We start from the raw sequence: 18,370 nt of genomic DNA on the forward strand, positions 1-18,370 counted from the left end.
GAGCCATACTAAAATAGACATAATAAACATAAGACGCGCATAATATTGGACTTTATAAATACTTTCATCATTGGTAAACATAAGTATTATATTAGTGAGACTACTGATGTGGGTTATAGCGGGCGTATATCATTCAGTCGATATAGTTCCTTCCATGTAACACATCACCAATAACCGCACTAAAATAATCTATTAGTGACACAACGTCTGTAATTGTCTTATTTCAAGACCTCCTGCATTAATACTAAAAACGTACATATGCATATCAAATAATAAGTAAATGCGGGAAAAGTAGAAACAACTTTATTGAATTCAAAATATCTACTCACTCCGTCCCACAAAAATATACACTTTCTAATTTTGAAAAGTCATTTCTCTCTAATGAGGTGGGACCCATTTTCCACTAACAATATTTTAATTACTTTTTCTCTCTACCTCTCTTACTTTACCAATTTTACATTAAAATCCGTGCCGACCTCGAAGTGCATATTCTTTGGGGACGGAGGGAGTATAACATAAGTGTCTGAACCAACATGGAAACATAAAGATTGGATCATCCAACCATAAGCTATGTGCTCATACATTCTATAGATATTTTTTGTTCCCAAACTTCATCTTTCATGACAAGAAACTTTAATTCTATGTGTTAGCTCCTTTGAATACTTGTCATTTTTAGAGAAAGATACGATTGCACTATTATCACAATACAATTTCAAAGGCTTGGATATTGCCTCAAAATGGAATTTTGTAATCATTAATGCTTCAAAGCAAGTCATAAATTCAGCATTAATGGTGGATGTTGAATTAGAACTTTGCTTTACACTTTTCCATGATATGGCTCATCCAACCATAAGAAAAATGTAACCAAAACTTGATTTCTAAAGTCAACACATCAAGCATAATCTGAATCGGAATATCCAATCACTTCTAATTGATCAGATTTCCATAATGTGAGCATAAAATCTTTTGTCCCCTTTACATATCTCATTATCATTTTTGCAGCTCTCCAGTGTTCAATGTCAGGGTTACTTTGGTAACAACCTAGCATTTCGAGCGCAAAGTTGATGTCTGGTCTAGTAAAAACTTGAGCATACATGAAACTTCCCACGATAGATGCATAAAAATATTTTCCATCTCTTTACATTCTTATTCGATTTTGGACATAGATTCAAACTAAATTTGTCACCTTTATGAATAGGAACAACATTTGGAGAACATGCACTCATCCTATATCTCTCTAAATTTGGTTTTTCTGAGACAATCCTAAAGTCCACATGATTGGTCATGAGATATTTCTATCCCTATGACGTAGGATGTCTCACACATATCTTTTATGTTTGAATTTTTAGAGAGATAATTTTAGTGTCATGTAGTAATACAATGTCACTACTAGCAAGCAATATATCATCAACAAACAAAACCAAAAATATGAACTTGCTCCCACTAATTGAGGTATATGCACCGATCAACAGTGTTTTCATTAAGACCAAAAGCACTAATAGTGTCATGGAATTTAAATACCATTGTTGAGAAGCCTGTTTCAGTCCATAAATTGATTTCTTAAGTTTGCAGACTAAATTTTCATTCCATTTCTTAATGAAGTCTTCAGGTTGTTTAATGTAGACTTCTTCTTACAAATCGTCATTAGAAAAGCCAAAAATGGGGGCCAAAATAATTCTACGTGAGTCATTTGATACATTAGAGAAAGTCTATTTATAATTAATGTTATCTTTCTGAGTATAACCTTTGGAAACAAGTCTGGCTTTAAATCGTTCGATTAAACCACTCATGTCGAATTTGATCTTGAAGACCCATTTACACCTATTACATTTGTGTCTATCAGGTAATTCGACAAGGTCCCGAACTTTATTATAATCCATAGATTTTAACTCTTCTATCATGGCATCAATCCATTTATTAGAATTATCACGCTTAATGGCTAGTGAAAATGAAACTGGATCGTTATGTATGCCTGTATCACATTTAGATTCTTGAAGATATACCACATAGTCATCAGAAATGGCCAACCTTCGTTTTCGTTGAAAACGCCTTAATGACACTTCTGTAGATGCTTCTTCCACACATATGTTCAATGACTTTGGCATCATCATCATTAAATGGTTGGTCATTCAAATATTGTTAGGTTGTTCAACAATATTTGGTACACTTAATTATTGAGGAAATGAGGGAAGAAGGTTACACCCTTATTTCATTAATGACTGCATTACGAGTGTCAGAACTCCCACTAGTCTCACCATTCTCAAAGAATCATTTATTTCCAGTTTCCATAATTCTCATGCTATCATTAGGACAATAAAACCTATACCCTTTGGATTTTTCTGGTATAAAATAACCATTAACTGTCTAAAATTCAATTTCTTTTCTTGCGAAGAGTATACTATAGTTTCAGCTGGACTGCCCCAAACATGAAAGTGTTGTAAACTAGGTTTTCTACCTGTCCAAAGTTCATAAGAGAGTCTTTGGTACAACCTTACTAGAAACCCAATTTAATACATAAATAGCGATTCTAAGTGCATAAATTCACAACGATATGGTAAGGTAGAATTATCATACTTTTAACCATTTCCATGAGAGTTCGGCTTCGTTCTCAGCAACATCATTCTGCTGAGGTGTACTTGGCATAGTTTATTAACTTCTAAGTATTTGGCAAAAGGTCCATGTAATTGACTTATTTTAGTGGTACGACAGTAAAATTCACCATCTCTATCAGATCGAATAATTTTCACCATCTCTGCTGCCTGAGATTTTTCTTGCAATAAATAAATTCATAACGCGAAAAAATCATCAATAAAGGTGATAAAATATTTTTCTCCACCAAAAGTCAGGACATCAAAAGGTCCACAAAATATTTGTATAATTTGAAGCAGCTCAGTGCTTCTTGTGGCATTTTTCTTACTGTGTTTTGTTTGTTTACCTTTAATACAATCCACACAAACGGTAAAGCTTGTAAAGTTTAAATTCGAATGAATATTATCCTTTATAAGCCTCTTAATACTTTCACTGGAAATATGATCCAGTTCCTTTATGCCATAAGAATGATAAATTCGAATGAATATTATCCTTTAGACGCTCCTTCAGTTGCAAATGCGAGCTTGAGATGCACTCATTCCATGGTTCTTCAACTTTTGCTCATCCTAGACCAACACGTTCCCCAATTCATTAAGAGTCCACTTATCTTTTATAGTGAATCAATTTGGAATGGTCCATATTGAGGAGGTAAGGAAGTTAGGTTGACTTAGACAGGGAAATCATCTTCCACCTGTAATCCTAACTTTTCCGGCTTAGAAGAGATGTTATTTATGTCCATCACATCCTCGTACATAGTCCGAGAACCATCATATTGCATGCTTATGAGATCCTTCATAAGTTTTTCCGCAAGAGAGTTATATGCAGTTGTGAAGCGATCGTCAACATTCTGCAAACATTCTTTTGCAATATCAGTCGTTGAGAGACTTTATGTGCAACGAATATTTTGATGAACTGTAAACTTAGTCCTGTTAGATTTTTCCCAAGCATTATGAGCAATCAGCTAAACTACTTTGATCATAAGATCATTGGCTTATCATTCAAAAGTGTTAGGTCAAAGTCCATTACTCCAAGAGTGAATTTAAGTTTCTCTTTCCATTCAAAGAAGTTAGTTCCATTAAGTTAGAGAATGTTTGAGGTAAACATACTAGTAGAAAAAAGATGTTTTACATTATACGAGCACTTAAAAGATGAATGCTCACATATAAAAACTTTGAATAATAACACGAACATTAATTTGAAAATCCATATCATAAGGTAATAATGAAAACTCCTTTGGATAGTCTTCATCCACTAATAAACATCATGCTTTTAATATTCATATCTTAGTTCAATAATTGAGTAATAATAAACTAGCGTTACCTTTGGGTAATCGACGCCAATTTATATTATTAACTCCATTAGTGTTGGTTATATCGCAAAAAGACTATTTCCTTTGGGAATCTAGACTTTTTATGACAAACAAACTATGTAGATAATGAATAGCCACAACAAGCATGATGATTAATTGCATAAACAGATTTTCATGTTACTTTGATTATAAACTCTTCTTATTTTACCCCACTTTGGTGATTGCAAAATAAACATAATATAATCAAGAATGTCTAGTGACTAATTGCTTAAACAGATTTTCAATTAATTTGATTATAAACTTTTATTATTTTACCTCACTTTGTAAACATAATATAATCAACAAGGTACATATTAAAACATGAATTGAATTATGTAATCATTCATTCCACCTTCTCGGTAGATTCATAATCATAAAACATTTAATTGAAATCTCAATTCACCAATATATATATCCAAACTCAATTTACATACAAAATATACACAGTCAACACAGTCAAAATACCCAAATCAATTCCATATACATAAATAGAATCAATTTGGAAACAATATATTTCAAACATGGAAACCATTAATTCTCGATAGGAAACATAAAAATATGAATTGACAATTCATCAATTAAAAATATCCATGATTAAAACTATGAAAACAAGATTTTGATTAAACATAAAGTCCTCAAAATCAATATAGCATATGATGCGTGCATAATTATATATATATATATATAGGGATGTATTCATTTACTTTTTGTAATTTGTTCTTTGTTCTTTTTAATCTCAGCCCCACAATTTTGTCATCTGACGGTTAGATTGGTGCCACGTGTCATTTAATAATGCAGATTTTCAGTTGAATAATGCACACCGACTAATAATGCACCATTATAGTGTAATAATGCAGATTTTCAGTTGAATAATGCACACCGACTAATAATGCATCATTATAGTGTAATAATGCAGATCATCTGGACCGTTGATGAATGAGATCTAACGGCCCATATTAAGAAGAATAAAGGATCTAAGGGATGAATAGGAGAATAACGCTCCCTTATATATATATATATATATATAGAGAGAGTTGTGATCAATGTCGAACCAATTTTAAAGACCGAACTAGAGACCAAATCTGGGCCATTAGATCTAGTTTTTTTTATGATATGTGCTGCTGTGTAAATTTTTCGGTCTTCATTACAAGCCCATTTTACTTCATTGTATAGGTTTATTACTTCATTCCGTACGTAATACCTTGAAACTACAACATGTTTTTACATTCTTCCAGTAGGTTTTGAAATGATTCAACATATGTTTCATTTGAATTCATTGACCTGCGTTTTTACTTTATTTACATTAAAAAATACAATTTATTCAAGTGTGTTTATTACTTCATTCAGAAACGTTATTACTTCATTGGATAAGGTTTTTACTTCATTCCAGTAGGACTTCAAATGCTTCTAGACATACTTCATTCCAATAATTTATCACATCATTCCATGTGTTTATTACAACATATCAGCGTTGTGGCGGTGGTGATAGATATTGTAGAGAGAAAGAACGGCACGCGACGGCGAAACCGCATTTACGTATTGGAATGAAGTAATAATCCTACTGGAATGAAGTAAAAACCTACTGGAATGAAGTAAAAACCTACTGGAATGAAGTAAAAACTTCGTAACATGTTAGTATGACTTATTTACCTTCGGATGAATTAAAATGGGCTCGTGATGAAGGCGAAAATAATTGATAAATTTGTGTCTCTCATCCATAAAAAAGTAGATCAAAAAACCCTAATTTGGTATGGTTTGGTGGTTCGGTCTTTAAGAGTGGATTTGTGAATAATGGGACTCTCTATATATATATATATATATATGAGAGCATTAAGGTACTATTGCTTCCTTAGTGTTAAGTTCCTACTTAATATCAACCATTAGATTAGGTGGATGGGCGGACTAGATGAAACTTTAATAAATGAATCCGTGTTGCATTATTAGGCATAATCTGTGCACTAATAGGAAACCTATATATTAGTCAATAATTAATGACTAATTAGGAAACGTCCATTTAAATCAATATATTCAATTGATAGTTAATTAATTAGGGAAAATGTGTCTTATACCAAGTTAATGTACTATATTAAAAATCTAATTCTATTTAGGATTCTATCACATGTAACATATGTGAGACATAAAACTTACAACCCAAGGAGAGATCATTTTCCTTGGGATGCAGAGAGTAGTTTTGATTTAGATAAGTAGTTTTTGTTTTATTTTTCAAGTAAGATTATGAATCTTCTCTGTCTCTATAATATCCCATTCGTTCTAACAAAAATAGACTAGTTTTATCATTTTGGGTTGTACCCAAAAATATAGAAAGTTTACAGCAAATAATAATTCTACACATCATTTGTAATGTGGACTCCACAATCAACTAAAACTCATTCCCCTACTTTTTCCCTTTCTCTCTCATGTTTTCTTATCTCTTTCTTACTTTATCAATTGCACGTTAAATCCGCATCATTTACAAGTTTGTCTATTTTTTTAGGACGGAATGAGTACTTCTCAAACAATTGAAGATGTATCCAATAGATCAACTAGTTTATGAAGGCAAGTGCCATGAGGATAGGATATTGTTCATTTCTTGGTTAGGGTTCGTCCCATTTTTCTATGTATCAATTTCAGTTTCATATTTATTTCCAAATTTTAGAATCAATATTCATGGTTTAATATATTTCTTATGTATCCATATTATCGAACACATTTGATGGTTTTGCCTTTCACTCTATACTAATTTGGTGCGGTGAACGATGGTCAATTCTCGAACAGATGCCACACTTGCGCAGGTGGATGGATTGGAGAAGGCTATATCAGAGATGAAGTCACAGTTCCAAAAGAGGCCAGATCGACTTGAGGCTTTGATGAATTCATAGTTTGAGGATTTCTTGTTGGAGTTTCGAGCTTCTTGTGAGTCACCGTTAATGACGTTTCCAAAGTTTGATGAATCTGATGCTCTTGCACGAGCTGACCAATACTTTCTCGTGACAAAGACCCCACCAACCAGCCATGTTGACGTCGCTATGCTCGCCATCGACGAACCGACCAAGCCTTGGAAGCAATCTCACTGCCCCTCTTTATCGTAGGACGGATTTGTTCACGAGTTATTGAACATTTTGGTGATTTACCATCGTTCCCTACATACTTCCTGCGTGCTGAGAATACTTACACGCCATCCAACACCAATACAGCAGACGTGCAAACCTTTGTTCCATCCAAACCTCTACTGACTCTCGTGCTTCAGACAACGCCCCCGATGCCTCGAAGCCATGATATTCCGCTACTTCTGCCCTGTCCATCCCTCTGTTGCAGCATAAGTTGGTCTCGGCAGAAGCTACCTTCCATTCCACATCAACGGTTTCCTTATTGAAGTCTACGCATGCACTACTTGATGTTCAATATTTTGATGGCTCTTAGTTTTACAAACTTGGCAGGTGGATTACCACTTCCAAGCTTACACATAAACCCTTTCACTCAGCAGTCAATAAAAGATCCAACAAACTTAATCTTCTCCTTCATGTTTTATGCCATACTTTTATCTGTGACCCGACTCCGTTCACAAGCATGAATATGACCCTTCTCCAACAATGTATCGTGTTTTCAAGTTACCCCAACCTTGTGGCACAAGGCCATTTCGAGAATGAGACAATTGATACAAAATGAGATTTGATATGAAATACGTATGAATATTGTAGAAAGATTTTGATCAAAAACAAGAGTTAATCTTAATGCAAAACACAACCCAAATATTGACCTTATGATTAGCGATTTGATCCTAAAATTAGGCAGTTTGATGGCCTTCTTTATTTCATTTTATTTTCAAACACTTAAATATCTCTTCTCTACATTATTCTTTCTCTTATTTACATTATCTCCACTTTAACTATTTTATACTCCCTCCGTCCCACAATAAGAGTCACCTTTTGCAATTTCAGTCTGTCTCACAATAAGGGTGCGGATGGTAGGCTAGAAATGCATTGAAACACCACTGTACACAAATGTTTTGCAGCGTTTGGTAGCTCTGAAAACTACCCACCGACCCGGTACACAACATTCGGGTTTCCACCCCACACATACTACTGTCTATGTATTCATTCATTAAGGACTAGATATTTGGTTTATTTTTTATATTCTGTGTCGCAAGTTCATCAGACGCCTTTCAACAATAAGGATGTGAAGGAGGTGGTTTGGAAACGAAATATTTCTCCGCATTGAAGTTTTCTTGAGGAGAGTTTGAGCGGAATCTACATAGAAACCATGTTTTGACTGTTGAGATCTGTTTGACATGTAATAAGTTCTGGTCCAAATGAAATCAGGTCATCTGCTTCTTTATTTGCGAGACATAGTTTGGTCATTCTTAAAAAGAGATTAAATTCTGGTTTCAGTTAAGGGAGTCTAAACAAGGGGAGACGATGTTGTTTGCCACATGCATAACCAACTTTTGAGCCAGTATGTTGAGATAACGTTTATGACTTTTTTATTGCGAGTTGTGACTTCATGGTGAGTTGTGAGTCTTGTGACTTTATTTATGGAAGGTAAAGCATACAGGTCAATCATAGCAATACAACTTACTTTAGAGAGAGAAGCCACGTATTTGGATGCCTATTAGGGTACAAGACAAATGAATTGACTATGTGCCAACTTCAGAAATTATCAGGAGATTGGAATCTTCTACTGTTTGGCTAAACTACAGTGGATGCCAACACTCATTTATACTGACATAGATATGTTGTTAAAGATTCTGACAGCTCAAAGAGGCTTTAGCAGAAGCCTATCAAGTATCCTAAGTTGTTCTTGGAGCAGAAACTCTTACCGTTATTAACGGTATTATTCTTTGTACTAAAGAGAAGCTTGGTCCAGTCTTAGAGATCTCTGGTTCTCTTCTTACGGTTATAGCATCTCTAGTTCTCTTCTTACGGTTCTAGCACTACGGGACTCAAATAAGAAACAATGTTCTGGATAATGGGGAGTTCTTGGTATTTTTTTTCATATGTACCGCATTACCAATTTGATCAACTGTCTGAGTACCCGTCTTGGCTATTATAATGTATTCGTCCAAGCTGGGCTTTCAACAAATAGATCAAAGAGATGCACTACAATAATAAACAGAACTAAATTGTATCATATCACTTCCATAGTATTGAACAATATTTGGATGTGAAAGCTGACTTAGCAAGGTTATTTCCTGAAAATATATAAAAAATGTGCAAGGAAGATATGGATATGAACAGATAAAGCCATATGCATTAAGGAAGAATGTTATTCTTCGAGTAGTTGATAATGTATATCAAGACAGAAAGTACTCAGAAGGACCTGATTCAGTTGCTTGAGACTTTCTTTTGATGACTGATCATCTGAAACAAGTCTGACTTCTTTTATGGCACACATTTGCCCATTCTCACTGCCATAAAAACATTAGATTCTCTTATTATGTAAAGAATCTGTAGAAGATTAAACCAAGTAGACTGCACAAGAGAATATAACCAATTTTGTCCTAAGTTCAGCCCCTATAGTCTAAATGGAGTCATATAATATAAAAAGATACACGCAGCAGACGACCCGCTGGAGTTAAGGGTCCTGATGAATACCCTTTCCAAAGGCATGTAATGTATCAATCTACATGAAAATGAAGTTATAATAGATGATATTGCGGTAGATTCTAGTGAAAAACAGTGTTTAATAAAAAGCTACTTTCCTTAAAATCATTCCATAATTTCCCATAATTTCCTAAAAGTTTTCCTTTTCTCCATTTGGAAGCATTATTACTTGAGCTTTCAGTAGTGCCAGGACTTCTTGGAGTTGGTAATGCAGAAGGGCTAGATGGAGAGCCAGGTGGAAGGGGCAGTTTATGAAACTCACTCTTCCCTTCCTCCAGTTTCCCACCGGGAGAGTCCAAACTCATTCCACTAAGATGAGTATGAAGAGGTTATACGGGTGTTGTACTGCACCTGGAGCCTCGACCTGGGCTCCTTAGTAAAGGACTCAATCTGTTCTCCCCATGCCCTCTATCAAAGGATTGAAATATGTCATCCACAATTTAAAGAAGCACAGTGTAAACAATTTATTACAAGTTTATGTTGCCTTCACATTGAATGCCAGAGAACCAAATAACACTAATCCACCGCTTTCCTTTGAATTGCATTTGCGTTGAATTTAATTTACAGTGTTGTACTTCATCTTCTAAACTTTGGCTAGAGATATATATGCACAAGTTCGAAAAGAGATAAGTTTGAGATACAATCATTGCAAGAGAAAAAAGGCATAAAATGAGGAATTAGCATTCTCAGAAAAAATTATTGCTGATACGCAAGAAATTAGATTGATCGCTTAGCCTAGTTAACTAACTCAAAAACAAATATAAGATAAAGAAAAGTAATCAAATTTCCAGTTTTATGACAAAATCAGATAACTAATTCATCAAATTCAACTATTTATCAACAACCATTAACCAAAAACAAAGTCCCCCAAAAAATCACCTAAAAGAAGCGTGATCAGAGGCAATTTGAGCGTGATCATCGGACGAGCCAGATGAGCTGACGCTCGAAACCGAACCCGATCCGGATCGAGATCCAGAGCCGCCTCCGTGGACCTGATCAATCAACGGCCTAGGCAACGGCTGCGGCTGGCCTTTATCGAAAGAATCGAAGCCAGAGAAGGCCGATGAATCTCCGGCGGAAAAATCTGATACATGATATATAGAATTTAAATAAAGCTGACGTGTGCATGAACGCATGCACACGAGTGTGTTGTTGAGAGTTGAAATGAGAGTTAGTTAGAGCTGAAATGAGAGTTAGTTAGAAGCGGTTAGAGTTGTTAACCGTTGTTAGTTACACACTCAGCTATATAAGCTGATCTCTCCCTCATTTGTATTCATTCATTCAATCATTAATGCAAAACTTCTTCTCTCAATCTCCCTTCTCTCTCGCCTAGTTCTATCTGTGTAGGTGCGATTCCGGTGGCCGTTCTTAGCTCCGGCAACCCCAATTCTGCACCAAGTGGTATCAGTCGTAACGATCCTTCGCCTGTGATGGTGGAAACTCGCTCTGGCGACATGCGTCGCTTAGAGGAAATGCTATCGGCCGCCTTGGCTGATTTCTCCGCAAAAGTATCTGATTGTAAACGGGAGGAACTTGACTTACTTCGCGATAACGCTGATTGCGCGCGTGATACAGCTATGAAGGAATTACTCGAAGCTATCCTCGCTCTTCAACTTCAACATACTGAGATTCTCAATCGATTTGTGCCGAATCCTACTGCTGCTACTGGACCTCAATTCGCCGGAGGTATTCCTCAAAATCAATTCGCAGGGAATGGCCTTCAACGTCAACCATACTTCGCTACTCGCCAATCGAAGGTCAGCTTCCCTATCTTCTCCGGCGAGGATCTGGCCGGCTGGATCCTTAGATGCGATCATTTCTTCACAGTCGATCTAACTCCAGAGGAGTCTAAAGTTCGTTTAGTTGTGATCAATTTTGAAGGCCGCGCACTGCAGTGGTTCCAGAATTGGTCGAAGTATCAGGATCGCGCTATGGCTACACCTTGGCCGCTATTTCTGCAAGCACTTGAAGGAAGATTTGGAGATCAACTCCTTGGCGATCCAATGACAGAGTTACTCGCATTGAAACAAATAGGTCCTTTCTCTGAATATCATGACCGCTTTGAACTACTCTTAGGTCGTGTGTCTATCTTTGAATCTTATGCTGTGAGTCACTTCATCAATGGCTTCAGACCTTATGTGCAAAAAGCTGTGAGAATGTTTATGCCTCGGACTCTTGTGCATGCTTATGCTTTAGCTCGTTTGCAAGATATGTCTACACCTGTTAAAGAGGGAATTAATCAGACTAGTAGACGATTCAACACTCTTGATGCTAGATCTTCACAAACACACAACTCTGCTCCATTACTCCCTACTCCTATCACACCTGCCTTTAAATCTAAAAGACTTCTTACTGAGGAAGAAATGGCTGATAAGAGAGCTAGGGGTGTGTGTTTTGGTCGTGATGAGAAGTTTGAAAGAGGTCATCGATGTGCTAGGAAACAGCTTTATTTGCTTGAGATAGATGATGGTGTGCATGCTATTGAAAGTGAATCTGATACATTCATTGAAGAATTAGGTGAACATGAGAATCCTTTAATCTCTATCCATGCTATTAATGGTTCCTCTGCCAGAGGCTTTAGAACTATGAGAGTTACTGGCAGAATTGGAAGAAAAGCTCTTCATATTCTTATTGATTCTGGTAGTACTCATAACTTTCTTGATCTGCAAGCGGCTAAGAAGTTAGGGTTGTCACTCACTGGGGTGAACCCTGTATATATACAGTGGATGTTGCTGATGGAAATAGATTGGAATGCAAGTCAATGTGTAAGGGACTGAAGTGGTCATTGAGAGACACCACATTTGTCACTGATGTGCTCCTCTTACCTTTGGGCAGTTGTGACATGGTGTTGGGAATTCAGTGGTTAGAGACTCCTGGTGATATCCAATGGAATTTCAAAAACTTGACTATGGATTTTACCTTGAATGGCAGAAGGCATGTGCTAGGGGGGGCATAATGAACATCTGGTACAGGCTGCATCAGAAAGAGAAATTAATAAAATTCTAAGTCATAGCGAATGAGTCCAACTATGCTGCATTCAGATGAATGGTGAAGGTCATTCTGAGCTTTTTGTTGTACAAAATACTGAGAAACAGCAGCAACTTCCTCACTCTATTCGTTGGATGAGCATCAATCTGTATTTCCAGAGCCAACCACATTGCCCCCACTGAGGTCTCACAACCACAAAATATCTCTCATACCGGATGCTTCTCCAGTTAATTCCAGACCCTATGACACTCTGCTTTACAGAAGAACATTATTGAAAAACAAGTGGCTGATCTATTACAGCAGGGCTTCATTCAACCTAGTTCAAGTCCCTTCTCTTCGCCAGTAGTGCTTGTAAAGAAAAATGATGGAACTTGGAGAATGTGTGTGGATTATAGGAGGCTCAATAAACTCACTATTAAGGATAAGTATCTCATTCCCCTTATTGATGAACTACTAGAGGAACTTAGAGGTGCTACAATTTTCTCTAAAATTGATTTGAGAGTTGGTTATCATCAGATCCGAATGGAGGCTCAAGACATCCCTAAAACTGCATTCAAGACTCACGATGGCCACTATGAATTTGTTGTCATGCCCTTTGATCTCACAAATGCTCCGGCTACATTTCAGAGCTTGATGAATGACATCTTTAGACCATTCTTAAGGAAATGTGTACTGGTCTTCTTTGATGATATCCTAGTATATAGAAAGGATTTAGAATCTCATTTGGTTCATCTCCAATTGGTTTTTCAGAAACTACATGAGAATTCTTTGTTTGCTAAAGCTAGCAAATGTGAATTTGCTAAGCCGCGGATAGAATACTTGGGGCATATAATCTCTAAGGATGGAGCCACTATTTGAGCAACATGCACTATTTGAGCCATTTGATGAAGCAGAAGCTTACTACCCCAGGCCAACTTAATTGGCTTTCCAAACTAATGGCCTTTGACTTTGAAATTACTTATAAGAATGGTGTGGAAAATTTAGTAGCTGATGCCTTATCCAGAGTGCACTCTTCTGAAGTGCTATGTATGACCATCACTACAGTTGCTACTGATATCTATCCCCTGATTCAAGCTTTGTGGGAAACTGATCCAGTGCTACAACAAATCATTAAGGAGCTCAAACAGAATCCCACCTCTACATCTAAATTTTCTTGGTTAGGGAATTAGTTGAGAATAAAAGGGCGCCTGGTGGTGGGCAATGATGAGACTCTACGCTTAAAAATCATCCAGCTATTCCATTATTCAAGTTCTGGAGGCCATTCAGGGGTTCTCGCCACATATAAGCGTTTATCTTCTCTTTTCTATTGGGCCAATATGGAGAAACAAATCAGATATTATATAAGAGAACGTGATACGTGCCAACGTTTCAAGTATGATAATAGTGCTTCACAAGGATTTCTACAACCACTGCCTATCCCTAAAGCTGTCTGGTCCCACGTCAGTCTTGATTTCATTGAAGGTCTCCCTCTATCTCAAGGGAAATCAACTATACTAGTGGTGGTGGATAGACTGACTAAATATGCTCATTTTATGCCTCTAACTCATCCATATTCGGGTCTCTCAGTTGCTCAGGCCTTCCTTGATCACATGTTTAAACTCCATGGTCTTCCTACTATTCTCATCAGTGATAGAGATAAGGTTTCATCAGCCAATTCTGGTCGGACTTCTTCAAATTACAGGGTGTAGAGCTCCATATGTCGACGGCTTATCACCCTCAATCCGACGGCCAAACTGAGGTTGTAAACCGGTGTTTGGAGACTTACCTTCGATGTATGTGTGGAGATCAACCCACCAATTGGAGCAAATGGCTGAGTCTTGCAGAATTTTGGTACAACACCTCCTTTCACACAGCCATTGAGACCACTCCCTTTGAAGCCTTATACGGTTATCCCCCTCCACTTCATATTCCTTACTTCAAGGGTGATTCAACCGGGCATGATGTAAATGAGAGCCTTTTAGCTAGAGAAGCTATGATGGATGTGTTGAAATTCCACTTGGGCCGCGCTCAACGCTGCATGAAACAATAACACGACAAGCATCGCTCTGACCGACGTTTTGCTATAGGTGATTGGGTTTACTTGAAGCTCCAACCTTATCGTCAGAACACCCTCCGTGATAGACAATTCCATAAACTCAGTCCCCGCTTCTTTGGACCCTTCAAGATTGTAGACAAGTTTGGAGAAGTGGCATACAACCTTGCCTTGCCTGCTGACACAAAAATACACCCGGTTTTTCATGTATCCCAATTGAAGAAGAAGGTAGGGCCAATCTCTCAGCTCCATGGCACCCTCCCAGTCATCGGCAACTCGACTTTTTTGGAACCAGTTCAGATTCTAGACCGCCGCTTGGTGAAACGTGGGAATCAACTAGCAACTCAAGTCTTGATACATTGGACCAACTCTTTCCCTGAAGATGCAACATGGGAGTTCTTACACGATATTCAAGAGAGATTTCCTCAATTCCAACCTTGAGGGCAAGGTTACTTGAGGGGGGACGTTTGACACATGATATATAGAATTTAAATAAAGCTGACGTGTGCATGAACGCATGCACACGAGTGTGTTGTTGAGAGTTGAAATGAGAGTTAGTTAGAGCTGAAATGAGAGTTAGTTAGAAGCGGTTAGAGTTGTTAACCGTTGTTAGTTACACACACAGCTATATAAGCTGATCTCTCCCTCATTTGTATTCATTTTTCAATCATTAATGCAAAACTTTTCTTCTCTCAATCTCTCTTCTCTCTCGCCTAGTTCTATCTGTGTAGGTGCAATTCCGGTGGCCGTTCTTAGCTCCGGCAGCCACAATTCTGCACCAAAATCTTGACTAATTGTAGGCGAATTTCTCGTGTGAGCTTCGTCGAAGCAGTTGACTTTATGGTTGTCAATAATTTTCCCTCTCTTCTTGGCCGAATTATCCGAAACTTTGCTCCACCCTTTCTTATTCCACCAAGCGGACATTTTTTTTTGTCTCCGGATTGGAATTAATTAAACCAGAACTGGATTGAGTATAGAAATATGTTCACATATGTATCGAATGATTGGTAATTGGTTGAATTTATAGTGGGAATAAGTTCGATCGGAGATGAAGAAGAAGAAAGCTCAAGTCCGTGTATACGTATGTATACGACAATTTGGAGTATTCGTCGTTTGTATTTAGCTCTGTTGAGGATAATTAGTTTAGGGAGGGCCGTCGGCCAAGAGTGAAAGATCGGAAACAAAATGGTAGAGCTAAGAGCATCCACATCTGTGCTCTTGCCAACGAGCACGGATAGAGCACGGATGTGGGCCCGTACCCACTTTTACTCCTTTTTTTGATGAATCAATGAATGGAATATAAAGGCAAAAAGTAAATTACAAGCAAAACACAGGCATACCCGAGGGATACATCCCTAAGAGCCGAAGCTATGTAGGCCAGTGGGGAGGGGAAGTAAACTCTAGGGAAACGGAGCCCTAAGAGTAGGTGTCTCAAACCGAAAAGCAACATATAATATCAGTACATCAACAAAATTGAGACTTGACATTGGTTAAGGTCTTCAAGATGGGATCCATTTGATTTGCTTCGGTTCTTCTTTCCGTCAAGGTGTGCTAGTACTCATTGCTACCGTCCACGTTACCCCAATGGAGGTAAGGGTGGGGCCTCGTTAAAACCTCCTAGAAATAAAACCCGATGGGAAAAAGTCTCTAGGAGGAAAAACAGTACCCCCGTGGCTGAGAGCAACGCTAAACTCCCTTGCCGCATTAGGCTGACCATTGCGATGAGGGCTAGCCTTCTAGCCTTGCGGATGATTGCCGCGCCACTTCTTTCCTTGATCATCCACTTGATGGCGCTCGGCATCGTGGTGATGTTCCTCAGCAATCCCAGCCAAGATTTGATCTCCTTCCAAACTGCCCATGTCTCGTGGCATTTGAAGAAGAGGTGGTCCACCAACTCCGTGTGCGCCATGCACAAGGGGCAGCGTTGATCGATGTTCTTGTAGTCCAGTCTGTCCCTCGTTGGAAGTCGTCCTTTGAGAGCTTGCCAAGTAGTGAAGGAGTACTTTGGCGGGACAAACTCCTTCCACATGAATCTGTGCCACAGTCGTCGTTCTCCTTTTGGCATGAACCACTCGTATGCCTCGACCGCTCCCTTGCTCCCGTACCATTGTCCCAGCAGCTTCTCCACTTCTCTTCTCGGCCGGTCGGCAAGCAATTCGTCTCTGATTTCAACCAGCCTCTTGAAAAGTGGTGAGTCTCGCAATCTAGCCGTCCATTCCCACAACGTCCTGTTCTTGAGAAACTATCTATGGATCTATTTGATCCACAGGGAGTCCTTCAAGTGAATGTTCCACAAGTTCCGCGCAAGTAGAGCCTTGTTCCACGCCCCGAGGTCCCGAAAGCCGAGTCCCCCTTCATCCTTTGGTAGGCAGAGATCCTTCCAAGCCACAGGGGGGTATTTCGTACCCCAAAGGAACTCACGGCAGATAGAGATGATCCGGTACCTCAAGTTTGCCAGCAGGGGAATGACTTGTAGCCAGTAGCACTTGTCTCCCTGCACAACCGAGCGCACAAGTTCAGTTTTACCGGCATAAGAAAGATTCTTACCTGTTCATTTTTTGGTGAGGGAAGCGATCGTCTCGATCAGTGGTGAGTAATGCATGATGTTGAGCTTGCTCGACGCGAGGGGCACTCCCAAGTACTTCACCGACAGGGAACCCAACGGGAAGCCGAAAATGCTCTTGATCTCCTCCAAAATGGCAAAGTGTAAGTCGACGGGTCTCGGTGCACCGACGTTGCGAGCCTGACCGAAGAGAGTCAGCCGAGGGTGGAAGCTTGTCTGGTGCCAGTGTCTCGGCGAGATGAGCGCGGCACATGGCCGAGAAAAAGCTGATGTGGCGGCCGAATCACGTCCTATGTGGATGATGATTCCGTCAATGTGGCTGCTGAGTCACGTCCAACGTGGAGCTGAAGTGGCTGCTGAGTTACGTCCAACGTGGAGGATGAGTCAGGCTGATGTGGATGCTGAGTCACGATCGACGTGGATGCTGAGTCACGATCGACGTGGATGCTGACTAAGTTCTTACGTGGATGCTGAGTCACCATTGATGTTGCTGCTGAGTAGGCGTCCGCGTGTACGCAGTCCCCTTCCCGAGAGAAATGCCTAGGAGTGGGTGATGAGTCATTAGGCAAGGACTCCTCCAATTCCTAAGGGCACCCGCAACGCTGTGCCGTTGCGGTTCCTATGCCATTCCGGCGGAACGGTTCCGCGGCGGCACGCGTTGCAGCCTACGTTCCGTCGCCATTCCGTGCCGCCCCCGTTCCTATGCCGTGCCGCGTTCCGTTCCGGAGGAACGCGGAACGAAACGTTCCGCCACGCGCCTAGGCGACGTGGCGGCCTCCCATTCGACGCGTGAAGCCCACTCGCTGCCCCGCGAGTGGGCTTCGTCCCGGTGACGCAATAATTCAATTTTTTTTTTAAAAATACGAATTTAATAAATTTTTTTTGCAACGGTAATGTGACCGTTTTTTATATCCGTTTTATATATTTTTTATTATTTATTTACTTTATAAATACTCCTATTTCATACTCATTTCAATCACAAACACACATCTATTCCTCTCTATTTCCACCCCAATTTTCATCTCAAATCAACTCTCGTTTCCTTCTCCCAAATTTAATCAAACTAATGGATCCTTTTGAACAAATGCGTCAAATATTGCAACAATCACATGAAGAAGATCGACGACGGGAGGCGGAGGAAGCCGCGATGCCTCCAAGGACGCTCCCGTACGTACATCCATCGTAACCGGGAGGGAGCCGCTGCAAGGTTAGTAAGCGACTACTTCTGCGATAACCCGGTTTGGGGAGAT

The 18,370-nt window shown here is 39.1% G+C and overlaps 1 long non-coding RNA gene across 1 annotated transcript; it reads right to left on the bottom strand.

Moving 5' to 3' along the window:
• Positions 1 to 8,893: 8,893 nt before the first annotated feature.
• Positions 8,894 to 17,825, bottom strand: LOC121755614. Its single transcript, XR_006040836.1, has 2 exons — positions 17,105 to 17,825; positions 8,894 to 9,945 (listed from the first exon to the last, which is right to left on the bottom strand). It is a non-coding gene; the product is annotated as an uncharacterized LOC121755614 (long non-coding RNA).
• Between the last annotated feature and the right edge of the window lie 545 nt (positions 17,826 to 18,370).

This window comes from Salvia splendens, chromosome 11 (assembly GCF_004379255.2).
Source record: "Salvia splendens isolate huo1 chromosome 11, SspV2, whole genome shotgun sequence".
Classification (NCBI taxonomy): domain Eukaryota; kingdom Viridiplantae; phylum Streptophyta; class Magnoliopsida; order Lamiales; family Lamiaceae; genus Salvia; species Salvia splendens.